General features: G+C 36.8%; 1 protein-coding gene and 1 non-coding gene across 2 annotated transcripts in view; one reads left to right on the top strand and one right to left on the bottom strand.

The window, feature by feature from the left end:
* The window catches only part of LOC106661815 (extracellular serine/threonine protein CG31145), a 195,417-nt gene that overhangs the window by 69,181 nt on the left and 110,464 nt on the right, over nucleotides 1–15,772 (top strand). The window lies entirely within an intron of this gene.
* Nucleotides 5,932–6,005, bottom strand: Trnan-auu. The gene has a single exon. It is a non-coding gene; the product is annotated as a tRNA-Asn (tRNA).

Raw genomic sequence — 15,772 nt, 5'->3', positions numbered from 1 at the left:
CAGGCCCTTGGAAAGGATTGGCATTCTGGCCTCCTTGAAATTCTTCTCCGTAACCCTTTACCTAAATAACACATAAATAAGACAGTACACAGGTTTGCAGTGCAATTTTGGGGACCGATCTCGGCTCATACACCCCCGCAGTCGTAGGTTCAATCCCACCGTCACCCCGGTCTTTTTTCACGCTCCTCCTCCCCTAAAAACACAATACAGAATTACTTTTTTGGAAAAAGTGTTGTCGCGAGCCTTTAAAAATGACTTGGAATGTGTTAAAAATTAATAAAAAATGGCAAACCCAATCCGTGGATGCGAAAATGCGTGAAAAATAGTTTCTTTTAAAAAGGCTCTTGAATAATCACCTGTAAAAAGGGTTTCTACTGCAAAACAAACATTCTAATCCTCGGGCTGGCAAGGTTTGAAATCTGAGAATAACACCGTTTCGGTTTGACGAAGGCAATTAAAAGAACTCTTAACGAATACCTTTTCGCGTCCGAGGGTTCGGGAAGATTCCATTAGTTTGGCCTCCAGCATTCCCAGGATTTATCCGTCATATCTCGAGGTTGCGTGTGCACTGCTTTCAAGAAAGTTCCAGAATAACACCGAGTTGCCAAACATATTTAATGTATCAATGGTCTTCTCTTATCTTGGTTTTCAAACTATTGGTCACATCATCTTCAAGTAGTAAAAGTAGGAGAATATCAAGCTGTGCTGATTAAGGTATAACCTGGTATTCCAAAAGGTGCTCAACTTTCCGCACTATAGTTCAATTTTTATTATCTTCCTTCTGTTATGCCATTCCATTCCTCTCCTTTTCGCCGACAACCTAAAAATACTAAGAACAATTAAATCTAATGAAGATTGCCTTCTGCTTCAATTTGATTTAAATTCACTTCATCTATGATCCATTGAAAACAACTGAATACTAAATCCATCAGATTTCGTGGTCCGATTGACCAAATAACTTATTTCAATTAATTAATCTTTATGTAAGGTACTGGTTGAGATAAAAAAGTCAGTTTCACGAGCGGGATTCGAACCCTCGATTTTCGCCTAAATACGCCGCTGATCTACCACTTGAGCTACCGTGACCTCGATCCTCTCGGATCTCAACCTCCAACCCTTCGAATTTTTCCTCATTTTGCCATTTTCAAATGTCGTGTAATCAGGATTCGATTCTCGGCGACATATGAAGTGGCTACGGGGAGCTATTAGTGAAGTTATACTTCTTTTACTTATTGAATCCATTATATTTAGTGGTCAGTTCTCAGCGACTTATGAAGTGAAAGAAGTAACTTCATCAATTGACCACTAAAACAAATGAATTATTATTATTATAATTACTAATTCACTAGTCCGCTTGACCAATTAATATCTTTCAATTAATTAAGGTTTTTAGGCGAGATAAAAAAGTCAGTGTCATGAGCGAGATTCGAACCCACTATCTTCGGCTAGATACGCCCTACTCTACCACTTCAGCTATCGTGACCTCGATCCACTCGGACACTAACTTCCCATCTCAACCCCACCTTTTGAATTTTCCTTCCTTTTTGCCATTTTTCAAATGTCGAGTAATCTATTTGATTCTCGGCGACAAATGAAAAGGCCACAGAGAGCTTTAGGGAAGGTATACTTCATTTTTACTTATTAAGTCCATTAGATTTCGTGGTCCGATTGACCAAACTTATTACCTTAGATAAAGACTAATTAATTGAAAGAAGTTAGTGGTAGAGCAGCGGCGTATTTAGCCGAAGGTCGTGGGTTCGAATCCCGCTCGTGACATTGACTTTTTCATCTCAACCATACCTTACATAAAGATTAATTAAGTTAATACTAAATATTGAAAAATGCTACGAAATGAGATTCTATACATCTAACTCTTGTGTCACTTACAATTATAACATCAAAAAGGTCCTATTTATCCTCAAAAAACCATCATAAATGATCTTTGTGTAACCTTTCATTATAAATTGGATTTTAATACACAAATAAAATAAACTCCTCAAGTTTAAAAGCACTAGGCTTCCATCTCACGATATTCAAAAGATTTAGAGGTCAATTACATGACGTTATTCCTCTATGGTGAAATATTCGAATATTCTTCTCCAGTCTGGAATTCACAGACTGCTTATGAAAATCAAAAAATTCAGAGAGTAATTCCTCTATTAATAGTTTGGCTTTTTTTAAATTTTTGATGCACTGATGACTTCTAACAAATTTTAAACACGCGACAGCGAACATTACCATTATATTTATGCAGTTTTCTTGTTCTGTTCTTTGTGTGTATTATGTTTATTTCTCTTTGTAGATCTCTAAAAGAAACTCCTATATCATGCGTAATGAATCTACAAGTTAAAAATCATAATATATATATATATTTTTTTTTAAACAAAGGTTCGCAACAGCAGAGGTTATATCAACCCTCGGGGTTGCTGGTGTTTTTGAAAAAAAGCCCATTTGTAAGTATGTCGGATTTGAATGCAGGGCCGAATTACCTTACAGTGATGAGCGTGTCAACCGTTGCGGCCACAGGCGCCCCAAAATCAAAATATAATATGTAAAGAAATAATTCACATTTAACTGATAGCGCTGAAGTTTTAGTCATGGTATGGCGAAATCCGATATGAAATTGTCCCGTACAAATTAGAATATGCATATTATATTAAAATATGTTAACGTTTCTATTCGTATTTTATCCTAAAGTTATAAACTACAATTACGAAAAGTGACTGCAGTTCGGAAATAACGCTCGGTAGATAATAATCGAAGTTAGGTTTTATTCAAGTGGTAGAGCAGCGGCGTATTTAGCCGAAGGTCGTGGGTTCGAATACCGCTCGTGGCACTAGCGTTTTCATTTCAACCAAAACCTTACATAAATTAATTAATTGAAATAATTATAGATATTCAAAAAATGTTCAGTAGTATTTAAGTAATACTATCAGTTGGTTTAAAATAAAAATGACAATTAAGGGTAATTTTTGGCCGTCTACTTGATCGAACTTACTTAGAAATACCTAATGCGTACATACGGGAAAGAATGATTTGAATTGAGATTAATTATCAGTTGTAGGTGTACGACGTAGAGGCATTTGGGTAAGTCACGCAATTTCTAACTAGGTGGCCTTTAAATCGCAGTATGGCACGTATCTTTAATGGGTAGCGCCATGTGGACGATATGACAAATGTGGTACGACAAACTCAAAACTACCCGAGCCTCCTCCTTCGTAATTTGGTTCTGATAATGGTACAAACTTCGGTCAAACTTTCCCTCAGGCGCTCCTCTATTAGTATCATCATGCTTTACATCCAACAACGAACAACGATTTTTGTATTTTGCCATTTTCTATTAGCTGTCTATACCGACGTGGTCCAAAACGGTCGGTTTAAAATCAAATTCGACGGGTCACTTCGGCCTGCCTATTCTCGCTATGTTGAGTCTAGAATCACATTGGCTCAACACCAAAAATGCTAATCTGACTGGACATGTCCAAACATTTTCGCCAATTTAACGATTGTACTGATTATAGCGCATGGGTTTGAAACGCGAAATCGTTAATTGACATTAATTTCCGTAACTCATGTTAGCCACTTTTAAATAGATTTCCGTGAAACACAGAGCTCTGATAGCGATATCGGTTTCAAATTTATTCGATTTAACGTTTTTCGGTGCTTTCATACCTGTCCAAATTCACTCTAAGCAATTGAATATTAAAAGTAAAACAAGTACAAACGTTTTACAAATATGAGGCTATGTTGAAGAATTGATTGATAAAATAAAGAATCGAGTGCCACCATCCAACGGCGAGGCGTAACGAAACAGGATCAAACATTTTGTTCCAACATGAACGGGATGACGGCTTTATAACATGGAATTATGCAAGCAAACGCCTGACAACCGTCAATAATTAGTGACGCTTTCTCTGCGCGTTTTCTCGATATTATACCAAAACGTTAAAAACCCCACAACACCTCTGACAGTTTTTGCTAGTTTTCGTGAGTATACAAGTAATGCGTTGGATATGTTTAAATCGTGTTGATTAGGCATGCAAATGTAACGATTTTTTGTCATCCTAGGACCAATTTTCGTGGCCATTTCCGCTAACACCGTGGTAAATTTTTCTAATCTAGCATATACTCTCACATTCTTAACACTGTAAAAGTATATTTTCCAGATATTCGAGTGTATGTCCAAATACAATTTTCTAACGGAAGATGTTGTTTGGTCTTCGAATTGCGACTGTACCACCCGACATTCGTCAGCACTTCGCCCGGCAATAAGACACAATCGTAACATCCTCCAATTATCAACATTTTCCAGGTTTCAGTTCCTATGAGATCGACCTTCGCCGGAAAGTCTAATTTGCTGTGTTAATCTTGTACCGCGGGAGTTCCAGGTTCCTTCTTTACACAATTTACACGGTTAATCTACCCACTCACCCTAACACTTTCATTTTTACCTTTGCCGATGACTCGTTCCGACCTTGCCCAATCCCATTACAAAAATTACCAATCATTCTAATTGATTCTTCAATCATTCTAAATTACCCGATCACTCAAACCCGTTAATCCACCAATTGTCATCCGCAATTTCACCCACCAATCTTCGTCGTAGACTGAAGTGACGTTGACCACGCGAACTTAGTTGCTTAAAGTTACGGTTACAAAGGATGAGAGTTCTGACGAAATTTTGTTCTGACGAGTTCGTTCGAACAAACAAATACTTGTTTTCCAATGAGAGTGTTTACTTTGGCAGCGAAGTGCATGTCAGAACACGCACGATGTCAGAATCATTCGAGCGTTCAAACCAGTTTGAGTTTTTCGTGCGTTCTGACGTTCAATTTATACAGTTTTGGTATTTTATGATGGATATAGATACACTGATTAGTCTTGTTTTTGAGGATATGTGTTTGTGGGACATGAACGACAAAAAATATCACAACAGTATATCTAGTAGTAAGTAGTAATATAGTAGTAGTAATATATCATTTCTCGGCTAAAGTGGGAGAAAGTTTCTCAAGAAATCAACAGTAGCAATAAGCCATATTTTGTTGGTGGTCAGAATTGACCATATTAATTATTCTAATGAATAATTCTTTTTATCAACGTTTATTATAAGGTTGTTTAAGACGAAAAATTAGTGACACGAACGAGATTTGAACCCAGGACCTTCGGCTAAATACGCCGCTGCTCTTACCACTTGCGCTATCGTTACGTCGATCCCCTCGGGCACCAACTCATCTCAACCTACAGCCGTTCGAATTTTCCCTCTTTTTGCCATTTTTCAAATTTTGTTTTAATTAATATGCTAAATTATGACCGATATATGGATTAATATTGTTTTTTTAAGGGACTAGCAATAAGTTTGAAACTCTACATTCTTGTCTCTTGTGGAAAATAAGTGGTTAACATGCTCTGTTTTCCCATCACCTTTCAACTTAATCAACGGACTTTCAAGAAAATAAAACTCATTAAGTTCGTCCATTTTGATGGGAGGCAGAAACGTACTGATTATCAGAAAACGCGCACCTTGTTCTGACGCAGATTTCGGACGTACTCGTCAGAACAAACAAATACTTGATTTTCAATGAGAGTGTTTACTTTGGCATTGAAGTGCATGTCAGAACGCGCACGATGTCCTCAGAACCTTCGAGCGTTCAAACCAGTTTGGGTTTTCGTGCGTTCTGACGTTCATTTTATACAGTTTTGGCATTTCACCATGGATTTAGATAAACTGATTAGTCTTGTTTTTGAGGATTGGTGTTTGTGGGACATGAACGATAAAAAATATCACAACAGAGATATTTCTCGGAGAAAATGGGATAGAGTTTCTCAAGAAATCAACACTAGCAATAAGCCATATTTAGTTAGTGGTTATAATTGACGATATTGTTCTAATGATTAATTTTTTTATCTAAGGGTTTTTAGAGACGAAAAATTAGTCACGAGCGGGATTCGAACCCACGATCTTCGGCTCAATAAGCCGCTGCTCTAACCACTTGAGCTATCGTGACTTGGATCCCCGCGGGCACCAACTCCCCATCTCAACGTACAACCTTCGCTGTACCTACACCAACGCGCTCAATGTAACTAGCTCGTTCTGAGGAGGATTTCGGTCGAATTCGTCGCAACAAAATTTCGTCAGAATTCGCACCCATAGTAACGTAGCCTAACATCGGCAATGGATAATTGCTAAGTGATCTCCCTTATTGTTGAACAAACAACTCCCATCATTGGATGGACACCATTCATACCATACACGCCCTTTTTCTGTGAACGTGGACACATATGTGCCTTGTGTGCTCGATCAAACAACATTTTTGCTTGTTGCATACTTAAAGTGCATTTTTAAATAAATTAACGAATTTTAAAAAATCTTGTACCGACTCTTTGTATTGAACCTATTGCATTCAAAATGCATATCTGCATTGGCGATTTAGCGGAGACGGGCCTAATTTTTTAACGCACTTGCGAATTCTAAAATAGGAAATAACCTCGTTAAAAGCGGTTAATATAAACGGGGAAAGGGATTAGGACGTCCTGGAAGGGTGTGGTTAATAGCGGTAACTCACCTGTTGGATCGTGTGCTAAAACATTTGATGTACATCGCGTTAACCGGCCGCACCGACCGTTCTTGTACTCAAATATTTATTACTCGCTTGACAATGAATTTACGGAGGAGTTTCAAATAGGATGATTAATTCCTTGTAAACATTCCATTTGTTTCCGGCCCTGAGGAAGCTCACTTACTAACAATCACGGAATATAAATCGATTATGAGCTGTAAATCATATTAAAGTTTATCAACAGTATCTTTGACGTTATTTGTGAACCATATGCACGGATGTTAACAGCTCGGTCAAAATTTCTCATTTATAAAAGAATTCATTCGTTTTAGAGCAAAGCCTTGATCTTATTTCCCAACATTACATAAAACTATCAGTCAGAGATACTCACAATTTCTACAATAAATCGTCCCTCTCTTTCATTGCAAGGATGTCCACATTTTCATTTATATTTCAACAAACTCCAAAGATAATAGTAACATAAGTTTCTGAATGAGTACGTTTACAAGATATCAGTTATTATTACATACGTTAAGGTATTAGAGAGATTTCGCATAACGTGTGGTGATTAGTGACCGTTAATCGATATTTATTTAGAAATCGTGAGATGCGGTCTGGTGTGATGTAGGTTTCAGAAAAATATTTTCTTTATCGTGCCAACGTTTCGATCTTTATTGACATCATCTTCAGGGCCAGATACGCCGCTGCTCTACCACTTGAGCTAGATCGTGGGTTCGAATCCCGCACGTGCCATTAACTTTTTTTTCATCTCAACTAAAAACCTTAATTAATTGTAATGTATTAATTGGTCAAGCGGACCACGAAATTAGTGAATTTAATGAATTAAAATGAAGTACACTTCACTAAAGCTCTCCGTGGCCATTTCATTTGTCGTCGAGAATCCAATCCGATTACACGACATTTGAAAAATGGCAAAAAGGAGGGAAAACTCATAAGGTGGGGTTGAGATAGGAAGTTGATGTCCGAGTGGATCGAGGTCACGATAGCTCAAGTGGTAGAGCAGCGGCGTATCTAGCCGAAGATCGTGGGTTCGAATTCCGCTCGTGCCATTAACTTTTTTTCATCTCAACTAAAAACCTTAATTAATTGTAATGTATTAATTGGTCAAGCGGACCACGAAATTAGTGAAGTTATTTATATAATAAACTATTTTATTTTATTTCTATCTATATTATTATTTGTAATAATTAAATAGGGGGGGCAATATCACCAACAAAAAATTACTTTTTTAACTTTACCGTCACTCGTTAATTCTAAGACGTACGACGCTATTTCGGAAAGCATTCCGTTCTGTTCAATGTGCGCATGCGCAATTCAATCAGTTTAGCGTTTACCTTTCACGCTAACGTTATGCAAAATCTCCCTAATAAACATATAAGTACAATGTAGTTATCTATTTGCATTGTAAATTTTACCAGGGGTTTCTCCAAACGATGAATTCCTAAATGGATTTTTTATTATTTTGACCTACACCTTTATAATCGATCCACTTTTTGCCGTTAGTAGGTGATGGTCGACTAACCCGCTATTACAATTTATTACATATTCATTTGTTTATGCGAAAAATTAAGAATGTAACAGTTAATATTAGTAAATATATCGTTTATCGTATACGTACTCATTATAACCACATTCTATACCTGTCTCTTAAAATTTTAACTTTTAAATTATATTTAGGCGGATCAGCCAAAGGGGTCTTTTTCACTCGATTGCTTTAGCTTTAGTAAACATGTGGAAGGTTGATGTATTTGTAGCTGTCATTCTTAATTGTATGTAAAACAGCTAAATATTTTAAAGTTGGAACCCCAAATATACACATTTCAACTTGTATAATATTATTTTGTTAAAAACTACTTTGTTGACCTTACCGACAACCGTTAACAAATTCTAAGACAAATAACGTAGAACGCTATTTCAGATAGTGTCCGTTAAATCTGCGCATGCGCACTTCAATCAATTTGTAATGCAAAATTTCCCCAGTATCTCCATTGGGAAGTTGCTTCCTTCAGAAAAACTGATTCTTTTAAAATAATGGAGAAAAATAAAACACCTCTGTAGTATGTATATTTATGTTGTATATTTAGTTATTTAAAAGCGGAGATATGTATTGCACAATGTGGTTCACATTGTTTGATTTTTACGTTTTATATCACCAATAAACGATGAAAGCGTTTCTTTAGAACGTAAAGTACCCCAGGAAGGCTGAAGAGACTGTCAAAAGATCGCCAACCAAAGTTCAATCAATTTAGCGTGACCGTTCACGCTAACGTAATGCAAAATTCCCCTAATATCTCCATTGAGAAGTTCCTTCCTTCCAAAAATTGGATTCTTTTGCAATAATAGTTGAGGAAAAAGAAAACATTTAGTAGTTGTATGTATATTTATATTGTATATTTATTTAACAGCAGAGATGATTGAATGTTTAATTAATTTTTGATATTTACGTTTTACATCACTAATAAACAATGAAAGCGTTTCTTTAGTGTGTAAAGTATCACAGGAAGGCTTAAGAAGAGACTGTCAAAACGAACGTCTATCAAAGTACTTCCCACATGTTACACTCTTCCTTTCACTTACACAATATAATTTGTTTACAGCAAATATTTCATCTGCCAAATTTGCTATATTCATGTTTTGTAACTTCTGCGCTTGGATTTCATCACAATTCTTAAGCCTATCGTCAAAAATGTGTACACAATTGTAGATTTTGTTGTATTACTCGACCACCTTTGAACCTAACGATTTTGGCCGGATGGCGATACACGTGACGCTTTTGATAATGATACGCGGCGAAACTTACCCGACTGGTTGAACAAAACGATGCTTGCTTTCGTACTCGTGACTCATTAGATTTGCGAGTCCAGAGTATGTCGTGCGATTGAATGAGTCTACGCCCGTTCGCCCTAGAGAGCGGCCTGTTTTCCACTGCATTCAATAATAATTTACAGGCATGGTAATTAGAATACTTCCACCCATTTCCATCCGTTTAGGGGGGGGGGGCAAATAAAGATAACATGGATTTGAACGGATATCAATTGTCAAAAATTCTCTTTAGAAACGTTCGAATGTTTTTTACAGTTTAATTTTAAATCGTTAACTGATGTAATAGTCGTTTCTAATATATAGAAATAACAAAAGTATAGAATAAATAATATTTCACAACTATGTTTAAAACATTTTACTTTGTATGTATTATACATAAAGTTTATATGAGGAGTTTACGTCAAAACTGATAATTTTACAATTTTTCTATATCATCTCAAAAATAATCTGCCAAACCTTTCTCGTTTTAATTAAGTATCGATTTCACACAGATCAATTCTTTAACATCCTCTACAATAACATGTAATTATGTAATCTATGTTAACATAACAAACTGTTGAAGTAAGGCAACAAAATGTTCATTAGCTTTTAGCGTGTGATTTTAATTAAGGCTTTATTTTCCCCCAATTGTTTGTGCTTGTCACGTTAGTCGCTTCGGTTGGAGCCCAATGGTGTCACTGTTATCGTACCGAGTCCGCGGGAAAAAATTTTTTAACGCGTTTTCATGTATAAAATAAAATAAAGCGATAAAACAAAAATATAAACCATCAAATTAAGTGTCGATACCACGAAATTGAGCGCCTCGGCAAAACGGTGGTTGTTGTCTGACAACCCAGACACATAGATCTGGAGGTAACGAAAAGGCCAGGACGTCTTAACCACCTCTGACGCTAACAATCCAATAAAAAATATGATTATAAGTAGGTGGCAACATCTGGGCCGGGTTGAGAAGACCTCACGGATCTAGAGCACTGTCGATAGGTGGCCCGCGGAAGATCTGAATCGTAGAAGAATGGTCATCCTCACCCGATTAAGGGTATGGGTGATTTTGGGGGCATTGCGCTGATGAGTCCCACGTCATTGAAGGGTGAGAATTGTGCTTGAGCACGGCAGCGAGTATCTGGATAACGGGACTTTTGGAAGAAACAGGGTTGTTTTAGTGTATATAGTTTTGAGTCCCTAGCGTGTGTAGAAAATGAATGTATTTATTGGAGTGAATGTATAGAGGATCGATGAGGAATATTGACTATCCCATGGATCCTATGTGAGTGAATGGTATATAAATAGGATCGAGAATCTAGAAAGTATAAGTGCTGAATTCACCTAGCTGTCCTCAGAACCCGGCTCCCAGCCTCGGTGGCTAAGATAAGATAACGGATAAGACCGAGGAATGCTGCCAACACCCGAGGTGGGACAATCTCGAGCTCTGCCGGTAGTTTATCGAAAATAACGAAAACTGGAATTGCCGGCGGACTGCGAGAAGTGATAGGTTCAAAGTAATTGTCACGTTGGAAAAATGTTCACTATCGTCTCATATTTTTTTACCTTTATGCAAAAATTCATTACAAGAGCCTTCTTAATTAATTAAAACATTGGACAATGCCTAAACAAATTTTAGGCTTGCCTTAGGGTATAATTATATAATATACAGCATATCTCTACTGCCAACAATACCCGGGAATTTACACTTAATATAGAACTGATAAAATTAGTTTGAAGAATGACAGTTAAAAAGAATATTAATCCATTTATGTTTAGTGGTCTAGTTGACTAAATTACCTCTTTCAATTAATTATTCTTGTTTTGTAAGGTCTTGGTTGGTGAAAATTAAAAAGTATATTGGAAAACTATGTTACAAAAAGTAAGTCGTTTCGTAAAAGCTCTGCAGTATTAGTGAATCTACTTAGATCGAGAATATTTTAAATTGCACTTTAAAAAAAGTTATAGTCATTTCATTTTTTTAATTACATTACTTATTATGTTAATTAGTTGGAGAAAAAGGCGTTTAACTTCACAAACTGAAATTAACTTCAATTCTTTGAATACTTTGAGTTGCGTTGCGTTGAAGCACGAAGCTCCTACGCGTCCCGTTAGCGTGGTATTATGACATAGTGGGTGGCCCTTTTTATTTATTTATAATATAAGCTCTACAGGCAAGGTTCAGAGTAGTCCTCAGCTTACAAAACATAACTAAAAGTATGAGCTAAAATAATTATTATAAAAGTAACAGGATATGTAATAAAGATAATATGATAAAAACAAATCACTAGAACGTTAAGAGTTCATCTGTAAGCAGATAAGAGCGAAGCTTCTTCTTATTAGTAGAGATCTTCTTTTTAAAAGTATGTAAAGTGGCCGAGAAAAAAATCACAGCCTGCAGGAATTGAATGCCTCGTGCAACCCAAAAGACGTTGAGGAACTCGCAGGCCATGACTGAGAAGAACTGAGAATTGAGAATTATCCATACAAAGGAAGGTAAGCCGGGCAATACGCTGTCTGTCTGACAGAGATTGAAGCCCAATAAAAAGATGCCTATCAACATGACAGACAATTATCTAGTAAGTAACCCTACGGTAGGCAGATTCAACCAGATTAAACACAATCTTAAGAAATGGGTCCCCGACAATATAAGCATGCTCAAGGTGACCAAGGACCTGGAGGGGTGGTTGAGATGGAAAGTTGATGAGAGAAAATCGAAGTCACGATACCTCAAGTGGTTCAGCAGCGGCGTAATAAACCGAAAGTCGTGGGTTCGAATCCAGCTCGCGGCACTAACTTTTTCATTTAATACTCAACATAACACTTGATTGATAGAAGCAATTTTTAATGTTACTGTTGATTTTTTTCACTTTATCACATACGATCTTCAATCATATGATCTTTCTGATGATGAGGTTTTTAGGTAATGACAAAACTTTTATCCGCCAAACTGAAATACTTTCTGTGTAAGTCCATTAGTCTCACCGATTTCCAAACTATTTTCACTCTTATATAATGGCTTGGCGTATCCATTGGGACTAAGGTGCAAAAAAATTATTTTGTAAATAATTTCGGGAGCATAACTATAGTGGTTTAGATTATCTGTCTACAGCCATGGATGATGCTAATTTTTTTCTGAATTTTTGAGAATTGTTATTAAAGGGCGGAAACACCGCCTGCTCAACTGCTTTTTGTTTGAAAATAATATTTTGCCTAGGCAAGGAGCCCTTGACAACGAATTCAATGCGTTTTAAAGCGACGGGCCGGGTTTCCGCCAATTAAGATTGAAATGAACTCAAGTGTGTTTTTCAAAGCTCATGTCAAGGCCGATCATCATCATCACTCGTGCATTCACGATTCTCGGAGAGATAGTAACTCGTCTGGAGAATGTTTCTTGTCAGCATTTCCTTAGCAATACAATAAGCTGCGCTTTGACTAAGTTGTATTTTAATGCTAGGAATTTTCCCCAAGCACCACCGGTAGGTCTTCGGAACTGAACATGTTTGGGAATTAATAACAACAACAAAAACATACCGATATTCATTCAAGTCAAATACGTAAGACTGTACGTAGAAGCAGACTGACATGGAATCCCCATACAAGACTTCTACTGCTGACCACCACTGAATTCTCCAATACTTGATAGAACACCTGGACTTATGAAGACTTCTACGACCGAAATCCTTGCTGACCGCCAACACTAAACTAACCTAATACAAGACTTCGAATGCTTTTTCAGTAAACTTGAACTAAAACTAAACCGAACGAGTTTTTTAAAAATAAATTTGGCGAAAACGAAATGTAAAACAGGTGCTGTTACTGTTCGGAACTGGTTCCGTCCAGCTCTAATGTCAATTGGAAATCGAAAGAAAGTGGAAGTCGTTCTACTCCATGTGGCGGCCTTGTCGTTTTCTAGGTCGCATTTATGCTCTGTCCGAGTTTCGATCCATTAATCTCTAAACGAACCGGTCAGAAAAATGTTACGAGAAAATATGCCATTGGAGAATTAAAAATGTTTGCAGTTTTCACCATTATATACTATTCGACTAGATATCGACTCTTTCTAATTTCTACTAACTTTTTCTCAACAGTTTTATTACAAAAATGTGAAATGGTGTAATTATACTTATTAACTTTGAACTATTTAAAGGAATTTGCTTTAATTAAGAAATAATCGTTTTGTTGTTAAAAATAAACTGTAGATATAGAAGTTATACTCGGATCGGCTTTGATTCAACACGGTTCGTCTGTGTGCATATGAGTGCAATAACACGCCCTTGCTTCGTTCACAATTGCGTGCGACGATGACCACTCTTTCCAAGTACATAAACAAATTTACGAGACGTCGCGTGCCGTTCTTCTGACCACCGGACAATCACCGGGGTCCGTGATTTGTCTTCGGCCATACCCATTTTCTTTTTACGATTGAATTTCCTGGAAAGGACTGAAAATCGATTCTCGAAACTAGCTTTAAGTCAGTCTTCATAATTAGTACAATTCAGATCATTGAAAAGCGGCCGACAATTGCACGAGTATTTGTTTATGTGCGCTCGCAAAAATTAATTTGCCCGGTTAGGATATCAAAGGACACACGAATACTCGGGTAACAAGACCGACCATGTATAAGCAGTCTCAAACTGCGTTTTTAATGAATATAAGGCCGAGGAAAGTAGGACTTACAAAAAAGATTTTTAATGCTCAACAAATAGAAATTGTCTAGATATGCAACTAGATGATCATATTTAGTTCCAATGAATTTCCACTGAAATCAAAGCCAAAATTTCCATTCTTTTCTAATTTTGAACGGTGTGTACCACTGTTGAAAATTACACGTGACTCAATATTTTGATTACAGTTTTCGAATCGGAATGAGATCAATATTAATACAACTTGTTTTATTGTCCTGATTTAAGTACAATGGAGTCGAAAACACGCTTTTTCCTTGTTGGCGCTAGTTACGTCTCCCTAGTCCAAGACGCTTTCCAACGCAACGCGATGTTGCCGCATTATGGTGCACTTATTACTGTGGGAAAATAAGCGGAGAACATTTCATGCAAGAGGATTCCGAGTGAAAGTAGCTTCTCAATTATGAGGATGTGTTCAAATTAGCCTTGACTCGGCAGCTTTGTGTTAATCGCTCAGCCGATAAAAAGCAAAACTATCCTCCCCTAACCATTTCCAATTATTCATTTTTACGGAGTATACTTTCGGTTATAAATGTTTCATTTATAAAACGTTAACGAATCACTCAATGAAGAATTGCAATATAAAGATGACACTACAACTATTAAGAAAATAGTGATAATAGGGGTATTCACGATCTTTGTGTTAACTCTGTTAGGTCATGTTAGATCGAGAAAAATGATAACGTAGACTTGTACGAATCGGCTAGTTAACAGTGCTCGATCTAACAGGCTGTTAGATGTCAGGTCGAAAATGTAGTCACATTGGTACCCGTTAAGGCGTAGGTTACCAACATGGCAGCCATGAATTTAACAGCTGTTTTTTTGTTTACACGTATTTACATTCTTTAATGCGCATTAATTAAATCAAACCAATACATTTCTTTGGTTAATGTCTGACCTGTCCTTATACTCTCATTCATAATAGATACATCCCCTATCCTATAAAGTAGGCTGTTAGACGTAATAAAAGTTAGGAATGTCGGCATGAATTAAAACGTGTCATTTGTTAGTACTTTCCAGTGTATAGATAGCATTTTGAATGAAAGAGTTTATTAATGTTCCTTTCTGGCATCTTACAATTTAACACAAAAGAAAACCAAAACATACAACAAGCCTTCAAGGACTGTTATGGCTTTATTTTTGGTTCTACAAATCGCCACGCGCAGCATTGCTGAAAAATTAACGTTTAACATGTTAAGAAAAGAAGGTGGCGTTCACGATCTTACTAGACATTCCTGTATTGGAGTTAACACGAGTTAACATCTTACAAACATCGTGAATACCCCTATTTATAGAAATGATAAATGGTGGAGTGAGTGTGCTGTTGAATCTCTCCAAAACGATAGTTCCTACTCACAGTTAGTTGTTTTCAAAGAAGGAGTTCTACAATCTGATGATGAGCTATAAGCTTAAAATCCGGATCGTGAAAACAACTAACTGTGAGTAGAAACCGTCTTTTTGGATAGATAGAGATAGAAATGATAAATGATGGACTGAGTGTGGTTTCAATCCTTTTTAAAAAGATAGTTCCTACTCACAGTAAGTTGTTTCGCAACGATCCGGATTTCGAGCCTTTTAGCTCATCATCAGGTTGTAGAAGTCCTTCAACCTGATGATGAGCTAAAAGGCTCAAAATCCGGATCGTTGCAAAACAACTTACTGTGAGTAGGAACTATCTTTTAAAAAGGATTGAAACCACACTCACTC

The sequence above is a fragment of the Cimex lectularius genome, unplaced genomic scaffold (assembly GCF_000648675.2).
Source record: "Cimex lectularius strain Harlan isolate CLEC.00 unplaced genomic scaffold, Clec_2.1 scaffold57, whole genome shotgun sequence".
NCBI classification, from domain to species: Eukaryota; Metazoa; Arthropoda; class Insecta; order Hemiptera; family Cimicidae; genus Cimex; species Cimex lectularius.
This window is presented reverse-complemented; position numbering and strand designations above follow the sequence as displayed.